Source organism: Anomalospiza imberbis, unplaced genomic scaffold (genome assembly GCF_031753505.1).
Source record: "Anomalospiza imberbis isolate Cuckoo-Finch-1a 21T00152 unplaced genomic scaffold, ASM3175350v1 scaffold_98, whole genome shotgun sequence".
NCBI classification, from domain to species: domain Eukaryota; kingdom Metazoa; phylum Chordata; class Aves; order Passeriformes; family Viduidae; genus Anomalospiza; species Anomalospiza imberbis.
Window position 1 is genome coordinate 139,168 of NW_027100601.1, and position 23,227 is coordinate 162,394.

The window sequence follows — 23,227 nt, forward strand, 5'->3', positions numbered from 1 at the left end:
CTGCTCCTGCCCCTCATTGTCCGTCTCCATTCCGGCCCCACTGAACCCCTTCTGTGTGTCCTCCTGCAGACCATGGCTTTACTGTCACTGCTCTTCGTGCTCGTGCAAAGCCTGATCCAGTACCCCCAGCCGGCTGGGGATGGGCTGGATGAGGCCACGCACCAGCGAATGAAGGAGCGTCAGGAGCTGCTGGACCGTGAGATGGCTCAGCTGCTGCAGGAGCTGGAGCGGGGGCCCCTGGAGCAGCAGGACGAGGGCTGGGGAGCCGTGCTCTTTGGTGCCCTGCAGCAGTGGCCGGTCTGGGTTCTTGCTGGCGTCCTGCTCTTCTTGGGCCTGTGGTTTAGCTGCAGGAGAAGGAGCTGTGACACCAGCAGCAGCAGCAAGGACCAGAGCTCCTGCAAGACCTTGGGAGATGAGAAAGGAACAGAACAGAAAGAAGACAGCACTGATCCAGAGGAAGGTGGAGAAAACACTGACGTGACTGTGGAGGCAGATGACAGCAGCACTGAAAATGACAGAGGAGGCAGTCCTGTGGCTGTAGATGAAGGAGACAGTGATGATGCCATTGAAGGCAATGACGATGTGAAGGTGAAGGAAGACAGCGATGTTCACAGAGACAATGGACATGATTTAAAGAAAGATGAGGGACGGAGTGATGGGGATGTGCCAGGAGACAGTCGTGGTGACGAAAATGAAGAAGAACCTGGCCATGTTGTTGGAAATAAAGAAGACCTAGATGAAGCAAATGAAGGAGAACACAAGGATGTGCGGGTGGAGCAAGACAAGGACACTGGAAAGGAAGAAGAAGGAGATGAAAATGAAGAAAAAAACAATAGTGTGACTATAAAGGTGGGCAACAACAATGACGTAAATGAAGGTGAAGACAACATAGATAGACAGGAAAAATACATGGATGTGAAGGTGCAGGAAAGCAGTGATGCCAGTGAACAGAGAAGCAGAGATGTGACTGAGCAGGAAGATAGCAGTAAATGCGGGAATGAAAGTGCCCTTAATGGTTTTGCTGGACCTGAGAAAGAAAATAAGGATGTTACAGAAGAAGATGGCAATGATAGAAACAAGGTTGAAGAACAGGGTGATGTGAATGTGGAGGGAAACAAGAACAAGGATAGAAAAGAAGACAAACAAGGTAACGTGGCTGCCAGTGAAAAAGTTGGCAGTGATGGTGGCAAGGAAGAGAGCGGCAATGGTGGACCCGAAGGCAGAGAAGACACTCAGGATGCTGGGAATGAGCAAGGCATCCTTTTAGTGGATGGCATACAGTGGCCTGTGGAGGACCTGGAGAGAGGTTGCTCAGTGGTAGCTGAGCTGATGGAGAGCTTCACGCGTGTTTTTGTGGACAGCGTGAGCAATAGCTTCTACCTGGTGCCTCAAGAAGCCATCGGGGTGGGCAGTGCCTTTGAGGGCTGGAGTCCCTGTGGGTGGGATGGTGTGTACCACGTGCTGGTCCCACTGAATCCCCCGCCAGGGCATGTCTTCCACCTAGAGCTGAACAGTGCAGGGCAGATGGCAACAAGGACCTTCAGCGTCCGTGTGGAGCTTGCGTGCTTGTGCGAGAGGGAGCGGCTGGGCGAGAAGCTGTCGTGCTTCCTGCACCACTCGCAGGAGGAGCTGTGGCGGGAGCAGAAGCGCAGCCTCCTAGAGACACTCTGCACCGGCTCCTACCTGGATGTGGAGAAAACCTCCCGCTGGTTCTACCAGTTGGTGAGATGCTCGTGGCTGCACGTGCCTCAGTCATACTCATGGCACTTGGTGTTTCAGCCCTGCAGCCGGTCCTGCCAATTCCAGCTGAGCAAAGGCAAGAAGAGCCTGACGGTGGAGATGCTCTTTGGGGTGCGCCAAGGGGACTCTGACATCTTTGTGGCCAGCCATCCCACAGAGGCCCAGAAAGGCAACTCCAGCATCTTTGTGAGCAGTCAGCCCGCCGAGGCCAACATCATCGCAAGCACAGCGTGGCCTGAGACATATGATGTGGCAGAGGCAAAATTCTTGCAGCACATTGCCAGGCAGATGCCGTGCGAGAGCTTGCACCTGAAATGCCTGCAGGTCTTCACCTGCATCCTGAGGGGCACAGGTTTTTCCAGCTCTACCTGGAAGACTGTGGTCATGCACGTGCTGACCACCGTACCGCTGTCCCGGTGGCGCAGGAGGGAATTTGCACAGCGGCTGTGGGACGTCATGGCGTACCTGCGCCGCTGCCTGCACTTGAAACACCTGGAGCACTTTGTGCTAGGCAACGGGAGGCTTCCTGCAGAGATCAGCTTGCCGCCAGCAATGCGAAGGCTTCAGCCGCTCAACCTCTTTGAGCACCTGGCCCGAGATCCTGCTGCCCACCTAGAGGCACTGAAAGCTTATGGTCGGCTGCGATTTCGCCTCCGAACGCTGCTCTCCAGCCACTGAGAGGAGTTCCCTGCACAGAGCTGTGCTGGGGGGGTCACACCCGATGGCAGCCACGTGAACGCTGCGTAATTGTTGCATTTGTCACTGGCAATCCTGAAGCTGCTCTCCTGCTCCTGCGAAAGGAAGATGCTGCAGCACATGGATTCGTTGTGCAGACACATCTCTGAGTGGCCTTGCCCTTCACCTTCCAGTTATGACGGTGCTGTTGCCAAAGTCTATGAGGCAGAAACTGGCTCCACCTGCACATCCTCACAGAAGAAGAGTGAAGTTGATGGAGGTTGCTTGAAATATCTCGAAGACAGCAACCTAGTCTGTTAGGGACTTAGTGTAGTCATTTAATGAGCTGTAGCTTTAATTAGACTTGTTTCTTAGCATTCCTTCCAGATGCCCTTTAGTCTTGTCAGTGTATAACTATTCTGCAAAGTTACCCTTAGTGTAGAGAAATACCCTACTGTAGTTGCTTGTCTGCTTTTAAATAATATTTGAATATCTATGTTTGAGAAATTAATAAAAGAAAATAAGTTTCTCAAATTGCCTGAAATGGGTCATTCTTTGCATTTAACCCTCTGTATTTAGAGAATGTCCTTCCTATACCCCTATCTGAAATAAAAACTTGTTGCAAACAGAGATGTTGGATATATGAAGTATGCTGTCTCTCAAGCATTTCCATAGAAACGCTTGAAGCTTGAAGTGAAAATGCCCTGAAGTGCCTGAAATTTTGCAGCAGAGTACTCCTGAATTTTTAGGAATATTTGGAAAAGTTTTCTTCACACAGTCACTTCTATACGCTCCTGGGGAACAATTTAGTCCAAAGAGTTGAAGTCAGAGAAGTCCCTAACTGCAAAACATGTGGTTCAATACATTTTTTTTTTGTCTTCTCATAACCAAGGTTTTGGCACAAAATTGTGACAGTAGAAAGTCATTTTTCTGTTTTTCTCTTTTCTCTATTCCTGGTTATCTGTGTCCTTTCGGAGAGGCCCTGCTGGTCTATTAATATAACCTTTTCCACCAGGCCTATATAATATTGTCTAGCAGTGAGAGCCACTTTCCATGCACAGCTTTATCCATGGTCAGCTGCAGCTAAACAAAATATGATTTACTTCTTGCCATACATAGTAGAGATTCATGGTAGTTTGGAAGCATTTATTCTCTTTGCCTTTGTACCAACACATCAAAGAACAAACAGTGACATTGCAGGGTGACATCTCAGAGTCTTCTGTGACATCACAGAGCAGCTGTCTGACATCACAGGGTGACATCTCAGAGTTGTCTCTGTGACCTCACAGGGGCTGTGTGACATCACAGGAGGTTGTATGACATCACAGGGTCTGTGTGACATCACCGTGGCTGTGTGAGGTCACTGGGGAGGTGACTCTGCCCCAGCCCCCCCTCCCAGTTCCCCCAGAGAAGTCCAACGCTGCTCGTGCACAGCGGGGTCCCCTGTCCCCCCGGGTCCCCCCGCCCCGGCGCCGCAGCCTCCCCCAGAGGATGTTCCACGAGATCGAGCCCAGAGCCTGACACAGGACCATGGGGGGCGGGACAGGGGACAGGGACCCCCCGGCAGCGTCCCCGTATTCCCCAGGGCCAGAGCCTGGCCCAGGGCTCCTTCACCCTGTTACCAACGAGGGCTTGAGAGCGCTGAAAAAATCCCCGGCAAGGGAGCAGCAAAAACCAGATTTAATATTGAGCAACAGCACCACAAAGTTCCTTGGCAAGAGTCACTCTGCTCCTGACTGGACACTTCAGGCACACCAAGGAAACAAAGCAACAACAAAACCAAACAGAATCCAGGCAATCAAACCAGAAATGAACCAAGAACTGTCCCTGTGTGAGTGTGAGACACAAGGAAATGAGGGCAAGGATAAAAGGAATACAGACCCAAGAGCTTACAGAGCTCAAACTTAACAGGACTTAACTTAAAGCTTAACCTTAACATCCACCTTCAACTTCACAATTTAGCAAAAGAACAGCACTCTACAGTATTTAACCGAACTTATAACCTATGACTTTGCAATTTAACTGAGAAAAAACAGTTAACAATATTCAACTTGGCTTATTTTTTAAATGTAAAAACTTAGCAAAGAACAACACTTAGCACAATTTAACTTAGCTTAGACCTTGTGATTTAACCCTACTGACAGGCCTGACTGGCTCAGCTATCCAAGGCACTCAGACCCCTCAGAGAGCAGCATTTCTGCCACATTTCCCGAGCACAGGCACTCCTGTGTGCACACAGACACAAAGAGTCAGTGCAAGGCACCTGTGAGAAATTCCCCTGAGGGCAGGGAAATGCTCCCTGCCGATGCTTTGGCATCTCCCCAGCGGGGGAAGGGCTGAGCCTGGAGGAGTGGGGGGATCGGCCCAGGCTCCCTCGTTGTTGGGGATCCCCGAGTGCAGCAAACGGGAGAGTTCCCGGCTCGGAGAGGCCCCACTCCGAGGGAGTCGCTGGCCCAGGAGAGCTCCAAGGGGCTCCTTTTGGAGCGCTGTCTGTAGGGCCCCAAGAGAGGGGCTTCAGTGCCGGCAATGTTTCATCCTGGCCGCACTTGGCATCCACAGCTTTCTTTGGCAGGGTGAGAACAGGGCTGTTGTGCCACCGAGGGAACAAAAACACTTCCCGGGGCTGCTCCTAAAGCAGCCAGGAGCTGGTTGGGCAGCAGCAGTGCCTGGAGCAGACAGTGTTTGTGATGAGCTCCAAGGAGCTGAGCCCAGGGGCTGTTGGCCAAGGCCGAGGCCCAGCGAGCATTTCTCAGCTGGCAGGGCGGCCGGAGAAGGTGGAGGCGGGGGAATAATTCATGCCTCCAGTGTGCTCCCAGTCGCTCCCAGTATTTCCATGTCCGTGCCCCAAGTGCTGCTCCCTGCCCTGATCCCTGGGGATGGGAATGTCCCGCTCCCTTGCCGGGGCAGGGTCACACCTGAGCCAGGTGTGCAGGGCAGGCCCTTGCCCTGACCCCCAGCACTGTCCCAGCTGCAGGATCTGCTTCCCACCGGCCTCTTCCTCCTGCGGCCCCGAGCCCAGCTTGGTGCTGAACAAAGGGGCTGGGCCGGGGCCATCCCCCGGCGGGGGCTGCACACCCCCCTGCCCCCTCCCCAAATTCCCTCTGGGGGAGCAGGAGCTGGGGCTGGAGCCCTGTGGGGAGGGACAAGGGGGTGACAATGGGATGGGGGGTGTCACACACGCTCTGGGGGGACACACACGGCCCCGGGGACCCCCCCATATCTTCTGCAGAGCCAGGACGATGAACCCCACCATGGAGCCACTGACCTCTGGCAGTATCTTGAGGGTGGGGTCTGGTGGCAGCTTTGGGAGTCTGGGGGAGTCACAACCACCCAAAAACGCCCTCCCAGCCCCACAGCCACTCCCAGACTCCTCAAACCACCCCACAGCTCCCAGCCAGGATCCCACCCCAACTACTCCCTGCAAGATAAATGACCCCAAGAACCACCAAAACCCGTTTCCATCTCCCCCAGGACCCACCCAAATTCTCTGCAAGCCACACAGCCCTGTCAGGGACCCAAATCTCCCTCATAGACCCTGCCAAGCCCCCTCCCAGCACCACAAATGCCCACAGGATTGACAGAAGCCCTTCCCAGTCCCCCCAGGAGCCCCTAAACTCCTACCTCCCATGGCACTGACCAGGAACAGGGCACGAAGCTCTTCCCACAGCTGAGGCATTTGCAGGGCTTCCCCTACCGATGCCTCCGTTGGTGTTGGGTCAAGGTAGAGCTCCTGGAGAAGCTCTTCGCACACTGGGGACACTCGTAGGGCCTCTCCCCAGTGTGGATGAGCCGGTGGGTGACGAGGTGGGACTTTTGTTAGAAGCCCTTCCCACAGCTGGGGCAGCGGAAAGGCCTCTCCTGCGTGTGAATCCGCTGATGTACAAGGAGACTTGAACTGGTCTGAAACCTCTTCTGACACTAGGCACACTCATAGGGCCTCTCCCCAGTGTGGATCATTTGATGGATGATCAGCTGGGACTTTTGGCTGAAGGTCATCCCACATTCCCCACACTTGTATGGTCTTTCCCCAGTGTGGATCCTCTGGTCACTGATCAAGGGGGACCGCTGGCTGAAGCTCTTCCCACATTCCCCCCACTCATAGGGCTGTTCCCCAGTGTGGATCCTCTGGTGGCAGATCAAGTGGGATCTGTAGCTGAAGCTCATCCCACATTCCCCACACTCGTAGGGCCTCTCCCAGGTGTGGATGCGCTGGTGGGTGACGAGGTGGGACTTTTGTTTGAAGCCCTTCCCACAGTTAGGGCAGCGGAAAGGCCTCTCCTCCGTGTGAATCCGCTGGTGCCTGAGGAGACTGGAGCTGGTCTGAAACCTCTTCTGACACTGGGGACACTCGTAGGGCCTCTCCCCAGTGTGCATGCCTTGGTGGATGACGAGGTGGGAGCTGCAGCTGAAGCCCTTCCCACACTCCCCACACTCGTAGGGCCATTCCCCGGTGTGGATCATCTGGAGCTGGATCAGGTGGGAGCTCTGCCTGAAGCTCTTCCCACACTCCAAGCACTTGTAGGGCTTCTCCCCATGGTGAACCTGCTCATGGCCCACCAGCCTCGAGCTCTGGCTGAAGCTCTGTCCACCTTCCTGGCACAGGATGCCGGGGCTTTTTGGGCTCCTGGGGTCCCTTCTCCCCTCCCTCTCTGCTTTGGGCTGCAGGGGCTCCAAGGAGTCCTCACTGCCCCTCTCCAGGCTGATGAGGGTCCCGCCAATGACGGCGCTCCCCCCTCTCTGGGCTCCCCACTTTGGGCTCCTGGGGGACACAGGGCTCTGCTCCTCCAGGCTGCCTCTGCCGGCAGCTGCCACAGGGACCCTCCAGTGTCTCCCCAAGGGGCCTTTTCCGCTCAGCTTTGCAGTTCTTCATTCTCCAAACATCCCCCCCAAAAACCCAACCCAGGGACCCCCACAGGATATCTGGGCCGAGCTCCCCATCCCTGGTCACCCATGGGATGAGGGGGTGATGGTCCCAGCGGGGCTGCGAATTCAGGGACCTCATGATTCCTTTTTCTTTCCCTGATCCTCCTATGTCCCTCCTCTTCCTCTTCCTCCCATGCCTCCTCTTCCCTTCCTCCTCCTCCTTTTCCAGGAGCAGCGACACCCTTGGTGCCCCGTTCCCGTAGCCCTGGCAGCCCGAGGCAGGAGCAGGGATGGAGCCGGGACAGGTCGGGATGGGCAGCACGGGGCTCTCGGCTGCTCCCACCCGCTGGGGGCGGGGGGAACCCGGCCCGGGCAAAAGGAGAGGCAAACTGGGAAAACTGGGGGCTGCACATCCAAACTGGGCCTTGCTGGGGACCCTGACAAGGGACTGCCAGCCCTTGGGGCTCCTCTCAGGAGATCCGGGAGGGGGGAACGCAGAGAGGGCTGGGGGATCCCAGGAATGGCAGCACTGGGAGTGACTTTTTTATACTGGGATCGTACTGGGATCATACTGGGAGCAGCTGGGCCCATGCTGGGGCAGACTGCGGTCACACCGAGGGAGACTGGGATCATATTGGGATCATACTGGGATCACACTGGGACAGAGTAGGAGCCTGCAGCAGGCAATTGAGACCATGCTGGCACAAATAGGATACACTGGGAGTGACTGGGATCATTCTGAGTTTGACTGGGAGCAACTGTGAGCAACCGGGATCATGCTATGAGCAAGTGGGAGGAACTGGGAGTCACTGGGTGCATGCTGGGGGTGACTGGAAACAACTGGGCTTTTACTGGGATCAACTGGGATCATGCTGGAGGTGACAGGGATCATATTGGCAGTGAGTGCAACTACACTGAGGCTGACTGGGAGTGGTGGTGAACAAATGGGATCATGCTGGAAGGAACTGGGAGTGACTGGGAGTATGCTGGAAGGAACTGGGGTACACTGGGAGAGACTGGGAGTGACTGGCACAAAAGTGAGGGTGAAAGGGAGCAACTGGAACCATGTGGGGCACAACTGGTTCATACTGGCAGTGACTGGGAGCACACTGGGCTCATCTCTGGACCATACTGGGAAGGACTGGACTAATATTGGGAGTGTCTGAGACTGACTGGGAAAACACCAGGCACATCATCCCCCATACTGGGTGTGACTGGGAGCAACTAGGAACACACTGGATGAAAGTGGGAGCAACAGGGACTGTGCTCGTGCAAATTGTATCATAACGGGGAATGACTGGCAGCAACTGGGCTCCTGCTGGGAGCAGCCCCTGGCGCCCCGGGAGCCCCGCACCCCTTTCCCGGCCATGCCGCCCCTCCAGCCCCAGCACCCCCCATTGCCGGGGTGCCGGCGCTGCCAGGGGTCCCCCCCTCTCGGGGTCCCCGCTGGGGCTTCTGGGGCTCTTCTCTCTCGGGGTTCCTTCTCTGGGCAGCCGCGGCTCTCCTGGGGCTCTCCAAAACCGGTGTCCCCCCGCCGGGGCTCTGCTGCCTCACCGCCCACCGGGACCCCCGAAAAACACCTCCCGGGGACCCCCCGATGTCCCCCCGAGGACCAGCTGCGGCTCGGCTTTGGAGCCCTGCCAGCTCCAAACATCCTCCCAAAAAAGTCCCAAACCCAGGGAGCCCCGGGATATTTGGGCCGAGCTCCCCCTCCCCGGGCACCTGCGGAATGGGGGCGATGCTCCCGGGGTGCTGCGAGCTCAGGCAGCACCAGGGCCACGCGATTCCTTCTCTCCTCTCCTCCGGCTGCTCCCTGCTGCCGCTGCGCCTCTTCCTCCCTCCCTCCTCCTCCTCCTCCGCTCCTGAAGCCCCCCAGCCGCGGGAGGGGCGGGGATGGAGCCGGGACAGGTCGGAACGCAGAGAGGGCTGGGGGGGATGCCAGGAGTGGCAGTGACTGGGCTGTACTGGGATCATACTGGGAGCGGCTCCTGGGTGACCGAGTTCTACTGGGATCATACTGGGATCGTACTGGGAGTGAGGAGGAGCAGCGCGATGGCTCCCAGCGCTGGGGCTGGGGGCGCTCCTGGGGCCCCGGGGGGGCAGTGAGAGGTGAGGGGGACCCCCGGCACCGGGACTCTTTGGTCGCCCATTCCGGAGCACCGAGGGGCCCCTGAACCCCCATTCCCGAGCGCCGCCATCCCCCCGCACCCCCATTCCCCGGCCTGGGTTCCACGCCGCACCCCCTTATCCGGCACTGGCAACCCCCGCTCCCCTTTCCCGGCCATGCCGCCTCTCCCCAGCCCCCCGAGCCCCCTTTTCCTTCACCCAGAGACCCCCTGGACCCCTATTCCTGCCTTTCCCAGTGCCCAGCCCCTCCTTTCCTCAACACCGAGGACACCCGGGACCCCCTATTCCCAGCCAGCCTGGGTTTTCCCACCTTTTGCAGGGAATGGGGACACCGGGAACCCTTGGAGTCCCCTTTCCTGACGATAGTGACACAATTAGGCTCGCCCAAACGACTCCTGGATCTCCCCTAAGCCCCCAGTGGGGATTTCCTGGGAGTTCCCCTGTGTTCCCCCTTTCCCAGGACTTTGGGGGTCCCCCCGACCTGTCCGTGCACCCCCAGATTTCTTCCACAGCCCCCTGTGATGGTGGGGGTAGGGGCCGAGTGCTGGCGCCCCCCTGCCTGCAGCAGATCCAGCGGGGAGGGGAGTTTGGGGGGGGTCCCTGAGTATTTGGGGTCCCCTGGGTTTTGGGGTGACCCCCGGGCCTCCCAGGATCTCCCTGAACACGCTGACACTGCCCGTGCGCAGTGGGAAGGTTCCTACCCGGCACGGGGTCCCAGCTCTGTCACCGGCATCGCCCAGGAACCCCCAAACCCTCCCGGGAACCCCCAAATCCCCGGGACACCCAGACCTCCCCGGGACCCCAAAATCATCCCTGGGGCCCTCCAAAAACTCCCCAAGACCACAAAAAACCCCACACAGACACCCCCCAAACCATCCCAGGACATCAAAATTCCCACAAGACCTCCCAGCACCCCCAGACACCCCTGAGAAGGTTCTTACATGGCAGAGGGTCCTTTCTCTGTCCACTGGCAGGTACCCCAAACCAGCCTTGGGTTCCCCCTGGGATCGCCCAATCCCCCCCTTTGGGAATCCTGAAAACCCCCCTGGGAACCCCCAAAAATCCACCGGGACCCCAAAAACCCTGGATATAGACAAAACCCCCGTCAGGAATTCATCATGAAATTTATACCCAGCATGGGATCCCCATCACCATTATCGGCATCACCCGGATACCTCCAGATCCTCTTGGGATCCTGTGCCTGATGCAAATGGAAAGAGAACTGGGGTGTGAAAAATAAAGCTTGTTTCTTTTCAGAAAAACAGCAATGAAAACACAGAACACATTTACATTGTAAGAATATTTGTAACAACAACAATCTATAGAACGTATATACCTAAGAACATATGTTATGGTTTGACGCTGGCGCGATGCCAGCGCTCCCATGAAAATGCACTTTTAAAAATAATTGCTGTGAGATGTGATCAGGAACAGAGCGGAGCAGGCTCAAGCTTAATAACAAAGAAAAGAACTTTATTAAACTACTACTACTATAAAAACACAGACACTCAATCCTGGACAAAGACCTTCCAAAACACTCTTCCTCCTCCCAACTAATTCCCACCTAATTTCCAAATGGAACCACAGTGAGACACCACCCGGGATCCTGATCAAGTTGCCACCCTTCAGATATTCAAATACTCAATCTTTCAAGGGAGACAGGAGTCTCCCCTGTGCCACAGACCCCCCAGGAAACACAATTGCCACCCTTGTGTTTCCATGTCACACATGGCAACTGCCCAGAGAAAATCTGCCGTGGTGAAACTCTCCTCTCCATGTCACAGTGCTCTCACCACCGTGCATGGACAGACTGCTCATAGGGCTCCTTTAAGGATGCTTTGCCATGGACCAAAAGAGACAACAGTTCAGTTTCTCATTGCGGGACTACAGTCCCCCCCATTTTCCCCTGGGGCTGAGGGTCCAAGAGCAGAGGTCTTCTTCTCCTCTTCTTCTTCCTTGAAGATAGAGGGCTTCTCCACACTTTCTCCTCCAACTCTCCTCTGTTCTCTCTAATCCTCTGCTGGTAATCACTAATACAAGTCTCTTGGCTCACCAAACCACCCCCCTAAGTGCAGCTTCTGTCAGGAGAATTTGGTTCAGTCTATGGCTAACAAGAAAAGTCCAGCCACAAGCCACTCCATCATCTCCTTCCAACTCAAGAATTTCTTCTTCCATCATCTCGGATCCCAGACTGTCTCTCTTCTACTTCAAATCAAGGAGGAGTAATATTTTACAAAGCCTTCATTTCTCAGGAAAGGGTTTAAAAGCTCAGACTCCCTGGACGGCTGATATCTCTGCCCAGCAGCCGATTCCCAAGGCCAAGGCTGGGTGCATTCCCCCCCCCCTCCTTCACCTCCGCGCCGAAAAAGTTACAGGTGCCGTCTGGACTCTCTGTCTCTTCCCTCTTGGCGGGGGGAACGACAAAGGCATCTCTGCTTCTCTCCACCCTTCTGTCCACAGGAGCTGGCTCGGTTCCAGTCCTTCAGCCCCCTCGGATCACCTCGACCAGACCGCATGGCTTCCCCTCCCCCACCCAGCCCCATGGCTGGGCAGGGGAGATCTGCACTGCACCCTGACCGGAACCAAAGAGAGCGAGCTCTTGGGAGTTCCTGCTTTTAACCCCCTGTGTTCTCAGAGGCGTATCCACACCTTTAGTGGCCACTTAAGGTGCAATATCCAAACTTGACTACTGATTGGTTTGACCCAACTTCCTGAAAGAATTCACTTCCATGTCAAACCACAACAGCATATCCAACAAAAGTCAATGAAACGTATTTACAGAAGACAAAAAGAAGCCCTGAAACCTATGGCCTAAAGACAACAACAAACTCTACAACGTATGTACAAAAGGGTGGCGTCTCTGTCCGGGATCTCCATCGGTCCTTGAGGAAAAGCAAGAGGCACAGTCACTCCAATCAGGCAGAGAGGGCTCTTCCATGTGCCCCCAGGCTGGCCCAGCAAGCGCAGCACAGGCTGGGGATGGCCACCAGAACCCAATGCACCGGGTCCCACATCCCTGAGCAGGGACCACCCAGCCCAGTCCCAGCCTGGCAGCAGGGGACCCACTCTGCCTGTGGGGACCACATGCCTGTCCTACTGCTGGTATTGCTCTTCATCCCAAGATCATGGCCTCTTCCTCATCTTTCTCATCAATGTCCATGTCCTCAAGGTACTCTTCCATTTCCACGTCCATCTCCTCTTCCACATCTACCTCCATCTCTTCCTCTCCAGTCTCTTCTCCATCCACTTCCATATCCTCCTCCGTATCCATCTGCATGTCCACCTCCATCTCTTCCTCTCCACTCTCTTCTCCATCCACTTCCATCTTCTCCTCTGTATCAATCTCCATGTCCACTTCCATTGCATCGTCTCCACTCTCTTCTCCATCCACTTCCATCTTCTCCTCTCTATCAGCCTGCACGTCCACCTCCATCTCGTCCTCTCTCTCTGTTACAGCCTGCAGAGATAGCTACACCTCAGAGTGGGGTCCCTGTCCCACCCCATCCCCACAGAACTCCAGCCCAGCCGGGCAGCCGGGGGGTGTCCACCTCCATGGAATGGCACCGTACCTTCCTCAGGACAAATGTGAGCATCCTGCAGGGACGGATGACAAAATCCAGGCAACAGAGAGCTTTCAGGACTGATGGGAGCATCAGGGCGCAGGTGACAAGAAGGGTGACAGGGAGCATGGTGAAGGGTGAGCTGACACAAGGGCTGGCACAGGGTGGGCTGACACAAGGGCCAGTGGTTGTGTTGTGCTCTGTGCTGGATGCTGGAAGTTCCTGCTGGAACATCACATCTGTGACATCACAGTGGATCTAAAGAGCATCTTGTTCCAAGCTGAGCAATCTTCCCCAGACCATGCTGCTCACAGCCCTGTTGCCAAGGATGGGGCATCCACAGCCTGGGCCAGTGCCTCAGCAGCCTTCGTGTAAAAGAGCAGCTCCCTCAGATCCAACTTCAATCAGCCTCCTGCAGTTGAAAGCCATCCCCCCTTGTCCTGTTGCCACGGGCCCGGCTGAACACTGTCCCCGTCTTTCCTTTGGGACCCTTCCAGTCCTGCAGAGCTGCAGTGAGGCCTCCCCAGTGTCTCCTCTTTCCAGGCTGAGCATCCCCAGCCCCACTTGGACGGCAGTCAGGTAGATCAGGGGGAGTCAAGGCTGAAGTCAAACAGCATCAGGAACTGAGAGGTGGAAGCTTTAGGCCCAGGTTTGCCTCTATAATAACAGTGGAGGGGAAGATGGTGGGACACTGGCTCTGTTCTAACCGGTGAATATTTTCTTTTTTTTTTTTTTTTCCTTCTTTTCTGTCATGCTGATGCAGGTGTTGCTGTTTGCAAGGAAGCTTGGCACAATGTCCATTGTCTTCTCCATTTGTGAAACACCGAGCAGAGTCTGGGCAGGCTGATGATGCAGAGCAAAACCTGCAAATACACCGGTGATCCTGAGCCTGGAGGATGCAGCTAAACCCGGCCAAAAATAATTTCTGGAAAGTCAAGCCTGGTTTACATTTTCTTGAGTTTGTCTATGCCAACTTCACCAGTCATTCATAAAAAAGCAAACATAAAGCTCAAACCAAAACGGACAAAAACCCAAACAAACAAACCCACGCAAACCAATCAAACAAATAGATAAAAAAAAACCCTAATAAAACCAAAGAGAAATAGGAGTTAGTATTAGTTGTGAGGATATCACAGCAGGCAAATGGCTGCTTCCCACAGGATCACCATGAAAAGCCACATATAACAGCTGCTCCAAGATATACCCAACAGGAGAACTGTAAAAGTGATACATGGCCACTTTGGGGGCAGCTCCACATTAAGGTGAAGGATGAGCACACAGTGGTACAGATCCAGCATTCCTCACCCTCCAGGCTGCTGTGTGCTCCTGATGATGCAACTGAGAGCTTGGATAGCAGCAATGACAAACCTGCCTCTGGAATCAAAGTAGCCCCTCCTTTCTCCCCTGAACAATCAGCAAATTCTTGGTTCACTGACACCTCTGCCAAACGAGAGGGGAAGGTGTGGAGATACAGGGCAGCAGCCCCCCACATTTCCTCTGGTGAACTAGTTATTACTGGGGGAGAAAGCAGTGCTCAGGCTGGGGAGCTGATAGCAGTTTGGAGTGTTTCCCAGCGTGAGGCACAGAATACCTCTCTTGTCTGTATCTACTCTGACTCCTCTGCTGTGCACCAAATGATCCCAACAACCCAGCACATTACCCTGGCCAACCTGTTCTGCTGGACCTCCCTTACTCTAGGGCTAGTACCACTTGTGCTAAAACCCCCTCTGAATAAATATGCATGGGAAGCCTCTGGTGCTCTAGGGAAAGAGCATCGCATCAATACATGCTGGATAATTCCATCATTCTAACTTTTCTGCCTCTCGGGGGCAGGATTCTGTTGTGTTTACTTTTACAGAAGAACTCCGAGGGACATGAAGACCACCTAAACCATGATAAAACTGGTGATAGTTTTCTGCATCCTGCCACAACCCCATGGCCAGAAACCAGCTGAGTGGTCTGAAATAATTGTGGTAGCATGCAGAAAAAAAGTAAAAGGATCTTTTGAAGCACAAAAAGGTTTGTACTGGCACAATTTCACATTAACACAAACTCTAGAAGAATTTTGGCTTTGGTCTAAAAATACTGAATGGCTTTTTTTTTTTTTTTAAGTTTAAAGTATTGATTTAAATCCTGGGGAGAACTTGATGTTAATGTTGTGACACCTACCACCCAACCACCAGTTACGCTTGGCCTGAAAATTTTTGGAATTGGACCATACATAATCAGGAAAACAGGTCAACAACAAATATTCTTTAATCCAGCGTGGTCTCTCAAACAAGTCAAATTGCTGATGCAAAAAAATGTCTCAGAAATTCAGCCAGCTTGTTCACCTTTTTTGTAAACTTCTTTTCAGGATTGGACGACCTGGTTGCGACAGCGCAACCCTTCTAAAAGACGGATGCTAAGAGACATAACCGGTGCTGTGGGAACAGGATTGGGAATTCTAAATAGCATTGATTCAGAAGTATTAATGAATACATTGGCTGCCACCACCAGAGATTTGACCAGATTCCAACAACCACTGCAGTCGTCCTTATTGGCCTTGGGAAGACATCAGTGCTTGCTATCAAACATATTACCAAGTTGGGAGGAAGCAAGCGTAAATGATCACAAATTGGTAATTGATGCACTCGGTGCCACACAAAAGAACCTTTCTTTAGCTCTCAGCTGTATCCAGGCTCAATTATGGATGCAGTCGGTTGCTGCCTCGATTATAAGAGAAGGTGAAGAAGGCACTTTTCCTACTGAGATTCGGAAAATAGTTTGGGACAGTGCTGCTGATTTTGAAAAGGAATTCCAATCCCGGTGGAACCTAGTGAACTTTACCTATGACCCCACCACAAACATAGCCACAGCTTTTGTGTTAACCGTACGCGATGCCTCAAGTGCATTTGGTATTCCCCATCATTGCACTAGGACTGGGACACATATGGAGCCACTGGGAATGTGCTGGGGCCAACTGGGACCACACTGGGGGCAACTGGGGACAAGGGTGAGTGACTGGGGCCCTGCTGGGAGAGACTGGGATCATACTGGACTCATACTGGGATCTTACTGGGAGTGACTGGGACTATTCTAGGGGCAGCTGGGAGAACTGGGAAAACACTGGATGGCACTGGGAACAACGGGAACAGCGCTGGGGGCAAATTGTATCATAACGGGGAATGACTGGCAGCATCTGGGCTCCTGCTGGGAGCAGCCCCTGGCGCCCCGGGAGCCCCACACCCCTTTCCCGGCCACGCCGCCCCTCCAGCTCCAGCACCCCCCATTGCCGGGGTGCCGGCACTGCCAGGGGTCCCCCCCTCTCGGGGTCCCTGGTGGGGCTTCTGGGGCTCTCCTCTCTCTGGGCTCCCGCTCATGGCAGCCACGGCTCTCCCGGGGCTCTCCAAAACCGGTGTCCCCCCGCCGGGGCTCTGCTGCCCTCACCGCCCACCGGGACCCCCGAAAAACACCTCCCGGGGACCCCCGATGTCCCCCCGAGGACCAGCTGCGGCTCGGCTTTGGAGCCCTGCCAGCTCCAAACATCCCACCCCAAAAAAAACCCCAAACCCAGGGAGCCCCGGGATATTTGGGCCGAGCTCCCCCTCCCCGGGCACCTGCGGGATGGAGGCGATGCTCCCGGGGTGCTGCGAGCTCAGGCAGCGCCAGGGCCACGCGATTCCTTCTCTCCTCTCCTCCGGCTGCTCCCTGCTGCCGCTGCGCCTCTTCCTCCCTCCCTCCTCCTCCTCCCCCGCTCCGGGATCCTGAACCGTGAAGGGAAAGGGGGCGAGGAAAGGGCGGAACTGTGAGGGGAAAGGAGCGGGGCCAAGGGGACGCGCTGTCCTAAAAAAGCCCGGTTTGACCCAAAATCACCCAAAAGGGCATCAAATGCAGCCTACATCCACATGGTTCAGCCTGACATCAACCAAATGGGATTAAAAGTATCCAGAGGGCTCTAAAATCCAACCAAAGGGGCTTAAAACTGCCCCAAGTGTTTTATAGCCCTCAAGAAATGGCTTAACATCACCCGTAAATCTTTCAAATGTGACTAAAATCCACCCTGAAAGTATCTGGTCCAGCCTAAAATCATCCAAAGGTATCTAAAATAACCAAAATGTCCCTGACACCAACACAAGAAGACCTAAAATCACCCTAAAAAGGCTTGGTTCAAACTAAAATTGCCCAAAGAAGCAAAAAACCGTACTTAAACGGGCCCAAAACACCCAAAAAAGGGACCTAAAATCACCCACACAGGATTAGGATTCACCCATATGGGCCCAGTTTTTCCTAAACTCACCCAAATGGGCCCCAGCCCCACCCCCATGGGCCTAAAATCATCCAAAGGGGTCTGAAATCCCCCCGAAACCCCACCAGATTCGGCCTCAAATCAGCCACAGGGGCTGAAAATCCACCCGAAAAGGCTCGGGATCCCCGCAAGGGATCTGAAGCCCACCCTAAACCTGCCCGGTTTGGCCCAAAATCCCCCAAAGGGGCCGAGCCCGAGGCCGAGCCCGGGATCAGCTCCGGGGTCGCTCCGGGACCTCCGCGTCCGCTCCGGGCAGTTTTGGCCGCGGCCCCGGACGGGCCTGGGCGGGACCGGGAGGGACCAGGGAGGGCTCGGAAGGGGTTTGGGCATTTGGGGCTTTTTTGGGCTTTGGGGAATTGTGTTGGGAGTTTATGGGGAATTGTTGGGGTTTTTGGGGAGAATTATTGGGTTTGGAGGCAGTTGGGGGATTTTGGGGAGTTTGGATTTTGAGGGGTTTTATTGGTGCTTTGAGTGAGAAGTTGTTTTCCTGGGGGTATTTGGGGGTTAATTGAAATTTTTTGTGTTTTCTTTAGAATTTTGGAAGGTTTTATTGGGATTTTGTGGGGATTTTGTAGGATCCTCTGGAATTATTTCTGGGTTTTATTGGGATTTTTAGGGGATTTGGAGGCATTTTATTGAAATTGTGGGGGCATTTAGTGGGATTCTTTGGGGAATTGGGTTTGTTAGGAATTTTAGTGGGGATTTGGGGGGGGGTTTGTAGGTTTTTTTTAGGTTGTTGACGGAATTTCTTTGGTCTCATGAGTATTTTGTGGGGCTTCTTGTGGTTTTGGAGACATTTTTGGCGGGGATTTGTGGGGTTTAATTGGGATTTTGTGGGCTTTTATTGGGATTCGAGGGTGTTCTAATGGGAATTTGTGAAATTTAATAGCAATTTCATGGGGTTTATTGGGACTTTCAGGGGTTTAAAGGAGACTTTGGTGCCTCTCAGCCCTTCCCCACACCCTGGGACAACTCCAAAGCCCCCCAAAATTCCACTAAAACCCCCCAAAATCCCCCAAAAATCCCAATTAAAAACTCCTAAACACCAAAGAATCCAACAAAATCCCAATGGAACCCATCAAAAAAAAAAAAAAACCAAAAAAAAAAAAAAAAAAAAAAACAAAAAAAACCCGCCCAAAAATTTCAATAAACCCCCCAAAAAATAACCACCGCAAAACCCTAAAAAAATCCCTAAAATCCAAAATCCTCAAAACCCACAAAACCCCCATAACCCCACAAACCCAGTAATTCTCTCCAAAATCCAATAATTCCCCCTAATCTCCCAACAAAATCCCCCAAAGCCCATACATGCCACCAAAATCCCCCCAAAATCCCCCCAGAGCCCCCCAGACTCACCGGGGGCCGTCCTGGATCAGGGGGCACCAGCCGGTGGAACAGGAGCCACTTCAGGGTGCCCGCGGAGTTTTTGGGGAGGGGGCACCATGGGAAACCTCCCAAAAATGGGGGAGGGGAACCCCTGTGGCACCCCATCCCCAGAAAGCCCCCTCCCCCGGTTCAGGAATACCCAAACTCAAGAAAATGTAAACCAGGCTTGACATGTGTTAGCACAAGTGGTACTAGCCCTAGAGTAAGGGAGGTCCAGCAGCACAGGTTGGCCAGGGTAATGTGCTGGATTGTTGGGATTATTTGGTGCACAGCAGAGGAGTCAGAGTAGATACAGACAAGAGAGGTATTCTGTGCCTCACGCTGGGAACCACTCCAAACTGCTATCAGCTCCCCAGCCTGAGCACTGCTTTCTCCCCCAGTAATAACTAGTTCACCAGAGGAAATGTGGGGGGCTGCTGCCCTGTATCTCCACACCTTCCCCTCTCGTTTGGCAGAGGCGTCAGTGAACCAAGAATTTGCTGATTGTTCAGGGGAGAAAGGAGGGGCTACTTTGATTCTAGAGGCAGGTTTGTCATTGCTGCTATCCAAGCTCTCAGTTGCATCATCAGGAGCACACAGCAGCCTGGAGGGTGGGGAATGCTGGATCTGTACCACTGTGTGCTCATCCTTCACCTTAATGTGGAGCTGCCCCCAAAGTGGCCATGTATCACTTTTACAGTTCTCCTGTTGGCTATATCTTGGAGCAGCTGTTATATGTGGCTTTTCATGGTGATCCTGTGGGAAGCAGCCATTTGCCTGCTGTGATATCCTCACACCTAATACTAACTCCTATTTCTCTTTGGTTTTATTAGGGTTTTTTTTTATCTATTTGTTTGATTGGTTTGCGTGGGTTTGTTTGTTTGGGTTTTTGTCCGTTTTGGTTTGAGCTTTATGTTTGCTTTTTTATGAATGACTGGTGAAGTTGGCATAGCCAAACTCAAGAAAATGTAAACCAGGCTTGACTTTCCAGAAATTATTTTTGGCCGGGTTTAGCTGCATCCTCCAGGCTCAGGATCACCGGTGTATTTGCAGATTTTGCTCTGCATCATCAGCCTGCCCAGACTCTGCTCGGTGTTTCACAAATGGAGAAGACAATGGATATTGTGCCAAGCTTCCTTGCAAACAGCAACACCTGCATCAGCATGACAGAAAAGAAGGAAAAAAAAAAAAAAAGAAAATATTCACCGGTTAGAACAGAGCCAGTGTCCCACCATCTTCCCCTCCACTGTTATTATAGAGGCAAACCTGGGCCTAAAGCTTCCACCTCTCAGTTCCTGATGCTATTTGACTTCAGCCTTGACTCCCCCTGATCTACCTGACTGCTGTCCAAGTGGGGCTGGGGATGCTCAGCCTGGAAAGGGGAGACACTGGGGAGGCCTCACTGCAGCTCTGCAGGACTGGAAGGGTCCCACAGGAAAGACGGGGACAGTGTTCAGCCGGGCCCGTGGCAACAGGACAAGGGGGGATGGCTTTCAACTGCAGGAGGCTGATTGAAGTTGGATCTGAGGGAGCTGCTCTTTTACACGAAGGCTGCTGAGGCACTGGCCCAGGCTGTGGATGCCCCATCCTTGGCAACAGGGCTGTGAGCAGCATGGGCTGGGGAAGATTGCTCAGCTTGGGACAAGATGCTCTTTAGATCCACTGTGATGTCACAGATGTGATGTTCCAGCAGGAACCTCCAGCATCCAGCAAAGAGCACAACACAACCACTGGCCCTTGTGTCAGCCCACCCTGTGCCAGCCCTCGTGCCAGCTCACCCTTCACCATGCTCCCTGTCACCCTTCTCGTCACCTGCGCCCTGATGCTCCCATCAGTCCTGAAAGCTCTCTGTTGCCTGGATTTTGTCATCCGTCCCTGCAGGATGCTCACATTTGTCCTGAGGAAGGTACGGTGCCATTCCATGGAGGTGGACACCCCCCGGCTGCCCGGCTGGGCTGGAGTTCTGTGGGGATGGGGTGGGACAGGGACCCCACTCAGAGGTGTTGCTACCTCTGCAGGCTGTCACAGAGAGAGAGGACGAGATGGAGGTGGACATGCAGGCTGATAGAGAGGAGAAGATGGAAGTGGATGGGGAAGAGACTGGAGACGATGCAATGGAAGTGGACATGGAGATTGATACCGAGGAGAAGATGGAAGTGGATGGAGAAGAGAGTGGAGAGGAAGAGATGGAGGTGGACATGCAGATGGATACGGAGGAGGATATGGAAGTGGATGAAGAAGAGACTGGAGAGGAAGAGATGGAGGTGGACATGCAGATGGATACGGAGGAGGAGATGGAAGTGGATGGAGAAGAGACTGGAGAGGAAGAGATGGAGGTAGATGTGGAAGAGGAGATGGACGTGGAAATGGAAGAGTACCTTGAGGACATGGACATTGATGAAAAAGATGAGGAAGAGGCCATGATCTTGGGATGAAGACCAATCCCAGCAGCAGGACAGGCATGTGGTCCCCACAGGCAGAGTGGGTCCCCTGCTGCCAGGCTGGGACTGGGCTGGGTGGTCCCTGCTCAGGGATGTGGGACCCGGTGCATTGGGTTCTGGTGGCCATCCCCAGCCTGTGCTGCGCTTGCTGGGCCAGCCTGGGGGCACATGGAAGAGCCCTCTCTGCCTGATTGGAGTGACTGTGCCTCTTGCTTTTCCTCAAGGACCGATGGAGATCCCGGACAGAGACGCCACCCTTTTGTACATACGTTGTAGAGTTTGTTGTTGTCTTTAGGCCATAGGTTTCAGGGCTTCTTTTTGTCTTCTGTAAATACGTTTCATTGACTTTTGTTGGATATGCTGTTGTGGTTTGACATGGAAGTGAATTCTTTCAGGAAGTTGGGTCAAACCAATCAGTAGTCAAGTTTGGATATTGGCACCTAAAGTGGCCACTAAAGGTGTGGATACGCCTCTGAGAACACAGGGGGTTAAAAGCAGGAACTCCCAAGAGCTCGCTCTCTTTGGTTCTGGTCAGGGTGCAGTGCAGATCTCCCCTGCCCAGCCATGGGGCTGGGTGGGGGAGGGGAAGCCATGCGGTCTGGTCGAGGTGAGCCGAGGGGTAGAAGGACTGGAACCGAGCCAGCTCCTGTGGACAGAAGGGTGGAGAGAAGTGGAGATGCCTTTGTCGTTCCCCCCGCCAAGAGGGAAGAGACAGAGAGTCCAGACGGCACCTGTAACTTTGCTGGCGCGGAGGAGAAGGAGGGGGATAAGGTGCCCAGCCTTGGCCTTGGGAATCGGCTGCTGGGCAGAGATATCAGCCGTCCAGGGAGTCTGAGCTTTTAACCCTTTCCTGAGAAATGAAGGCTTTGTAAAATATTACTCCTCCTTGATTTGAAGTAGAAGAGAGACAGTGTGGGATCCGAGATGATGGAAGAAGAAATTCTTGAGTTGGAAGGAGATGATGGAGTGGCTTGTGGCTGGACTTTTCTTGTTAGCCATAGACTGAACCAAATTCTCCTGACAGAAGCTGCACTTAGGGGGGTGGTTTGGTGAGCCAAGAGACCTTTTTCAGTGATTACCAGCAGAGGATTAGAGAGAACAGAGGAGAGTTGGAGGAGAAAGTGTGGAGAAGCCCTCTATCTTCAGGGAAGAAGAAGAGGAGAAGAAGACCTCTGTTCTTGGACCCTCAGCCCCAGGGGAAAATGGGGGGGACTGTAGTCCCGCAATGAGAAACTGAACTGTTGTCTCTTTTGGTCCATGGCAAAGCATCCTTAAAGGAGCCCTATGAGCAGTCTGTCCATGCACGGTGGTGAGAGCACTGTGACATGGAGAGGAGAGTTTCACCACGGCAGATTTTCTCTGGGCAGTTGCCATGTGTGACATGGAAACACAAGGGTGGCAATTGTGTTTCCTGGGGGGTCTGTGGCACAGGAGAGACTCCTGTCTCCCTTGAAAGATTGAGTATTTGAATATCTGAAGGGTGGCAACTTGATCAGGATCCCGGGTGGTGTCTCACTGTGGTTCCATTTGGAAATTAGGTGGGAATTAGTTGGGAGGAGGAAGAGTGTTTTGGAAGGTCTTTGTCCAGGATTGAGTGTCTGTGTTTTTATAGTAGTAGTAGTTTAATAAAGTTCTTTTCTTTGTTATTAAGCTTGAGCCTGCTCTGCTCTGTTCCTGATCACATCTCACAGCAATTATTTTAAAAAGTGCATTTTCATGGGAGCGCTGGCATCGCGCCAGCGTCAAACCATAACATATGTGCTTAGGTATATACATTCTATATATTGTTGTTGTTACAAATATTCTTACAATGTAAATGTGTTCTGTGTTTTCATTGCTGTTTTTCTGAAAAGAAACAAGCTTTATTTTTCACACCCCAGTTCTCTTTCCATTTGCATCAGGAACAGGATCCCGAGAGGATCTGGGGGTACCCGGGTGATGCCGATGATGGTGATGGGGATCCCATGCTGGGTATAAATTTCATGATGAATTCCTGACTGGGGTTTTGTCTATATCCAGGGTTTTTGGGGTCCCGTTGGATTTTTGGGGGTTCCCAGGGGGGTTTTCAGGATTCCCAAAGGGGGGGATCGGGCGATCCCAGGGGGAACCCAAGGCTGGTTTGGGGTACCTGCCAGTGACAGAAATGAGGTCCCTCTGCCATGTAAGAA

The 23,227-nt window shown here is 53.5% G+C and overlaps 2 pseudogenes; one reads left to right on the plus strand and one right to left on the minus strand.

Moving 5' to 3' along the window:
* Nucleotides 1–23,227, plus strand: part of LOC137468024 (zinc finger protein 135-like) — an 84,923-nt pseudogene that overhangs the window by 28,298 nt on the left and 33,398 nt on the right.
* On the minus strand, nucleotides 3,186–9,563 carry LOC137468022 (zinc finger protein 418-like; annotated as a pseudogene).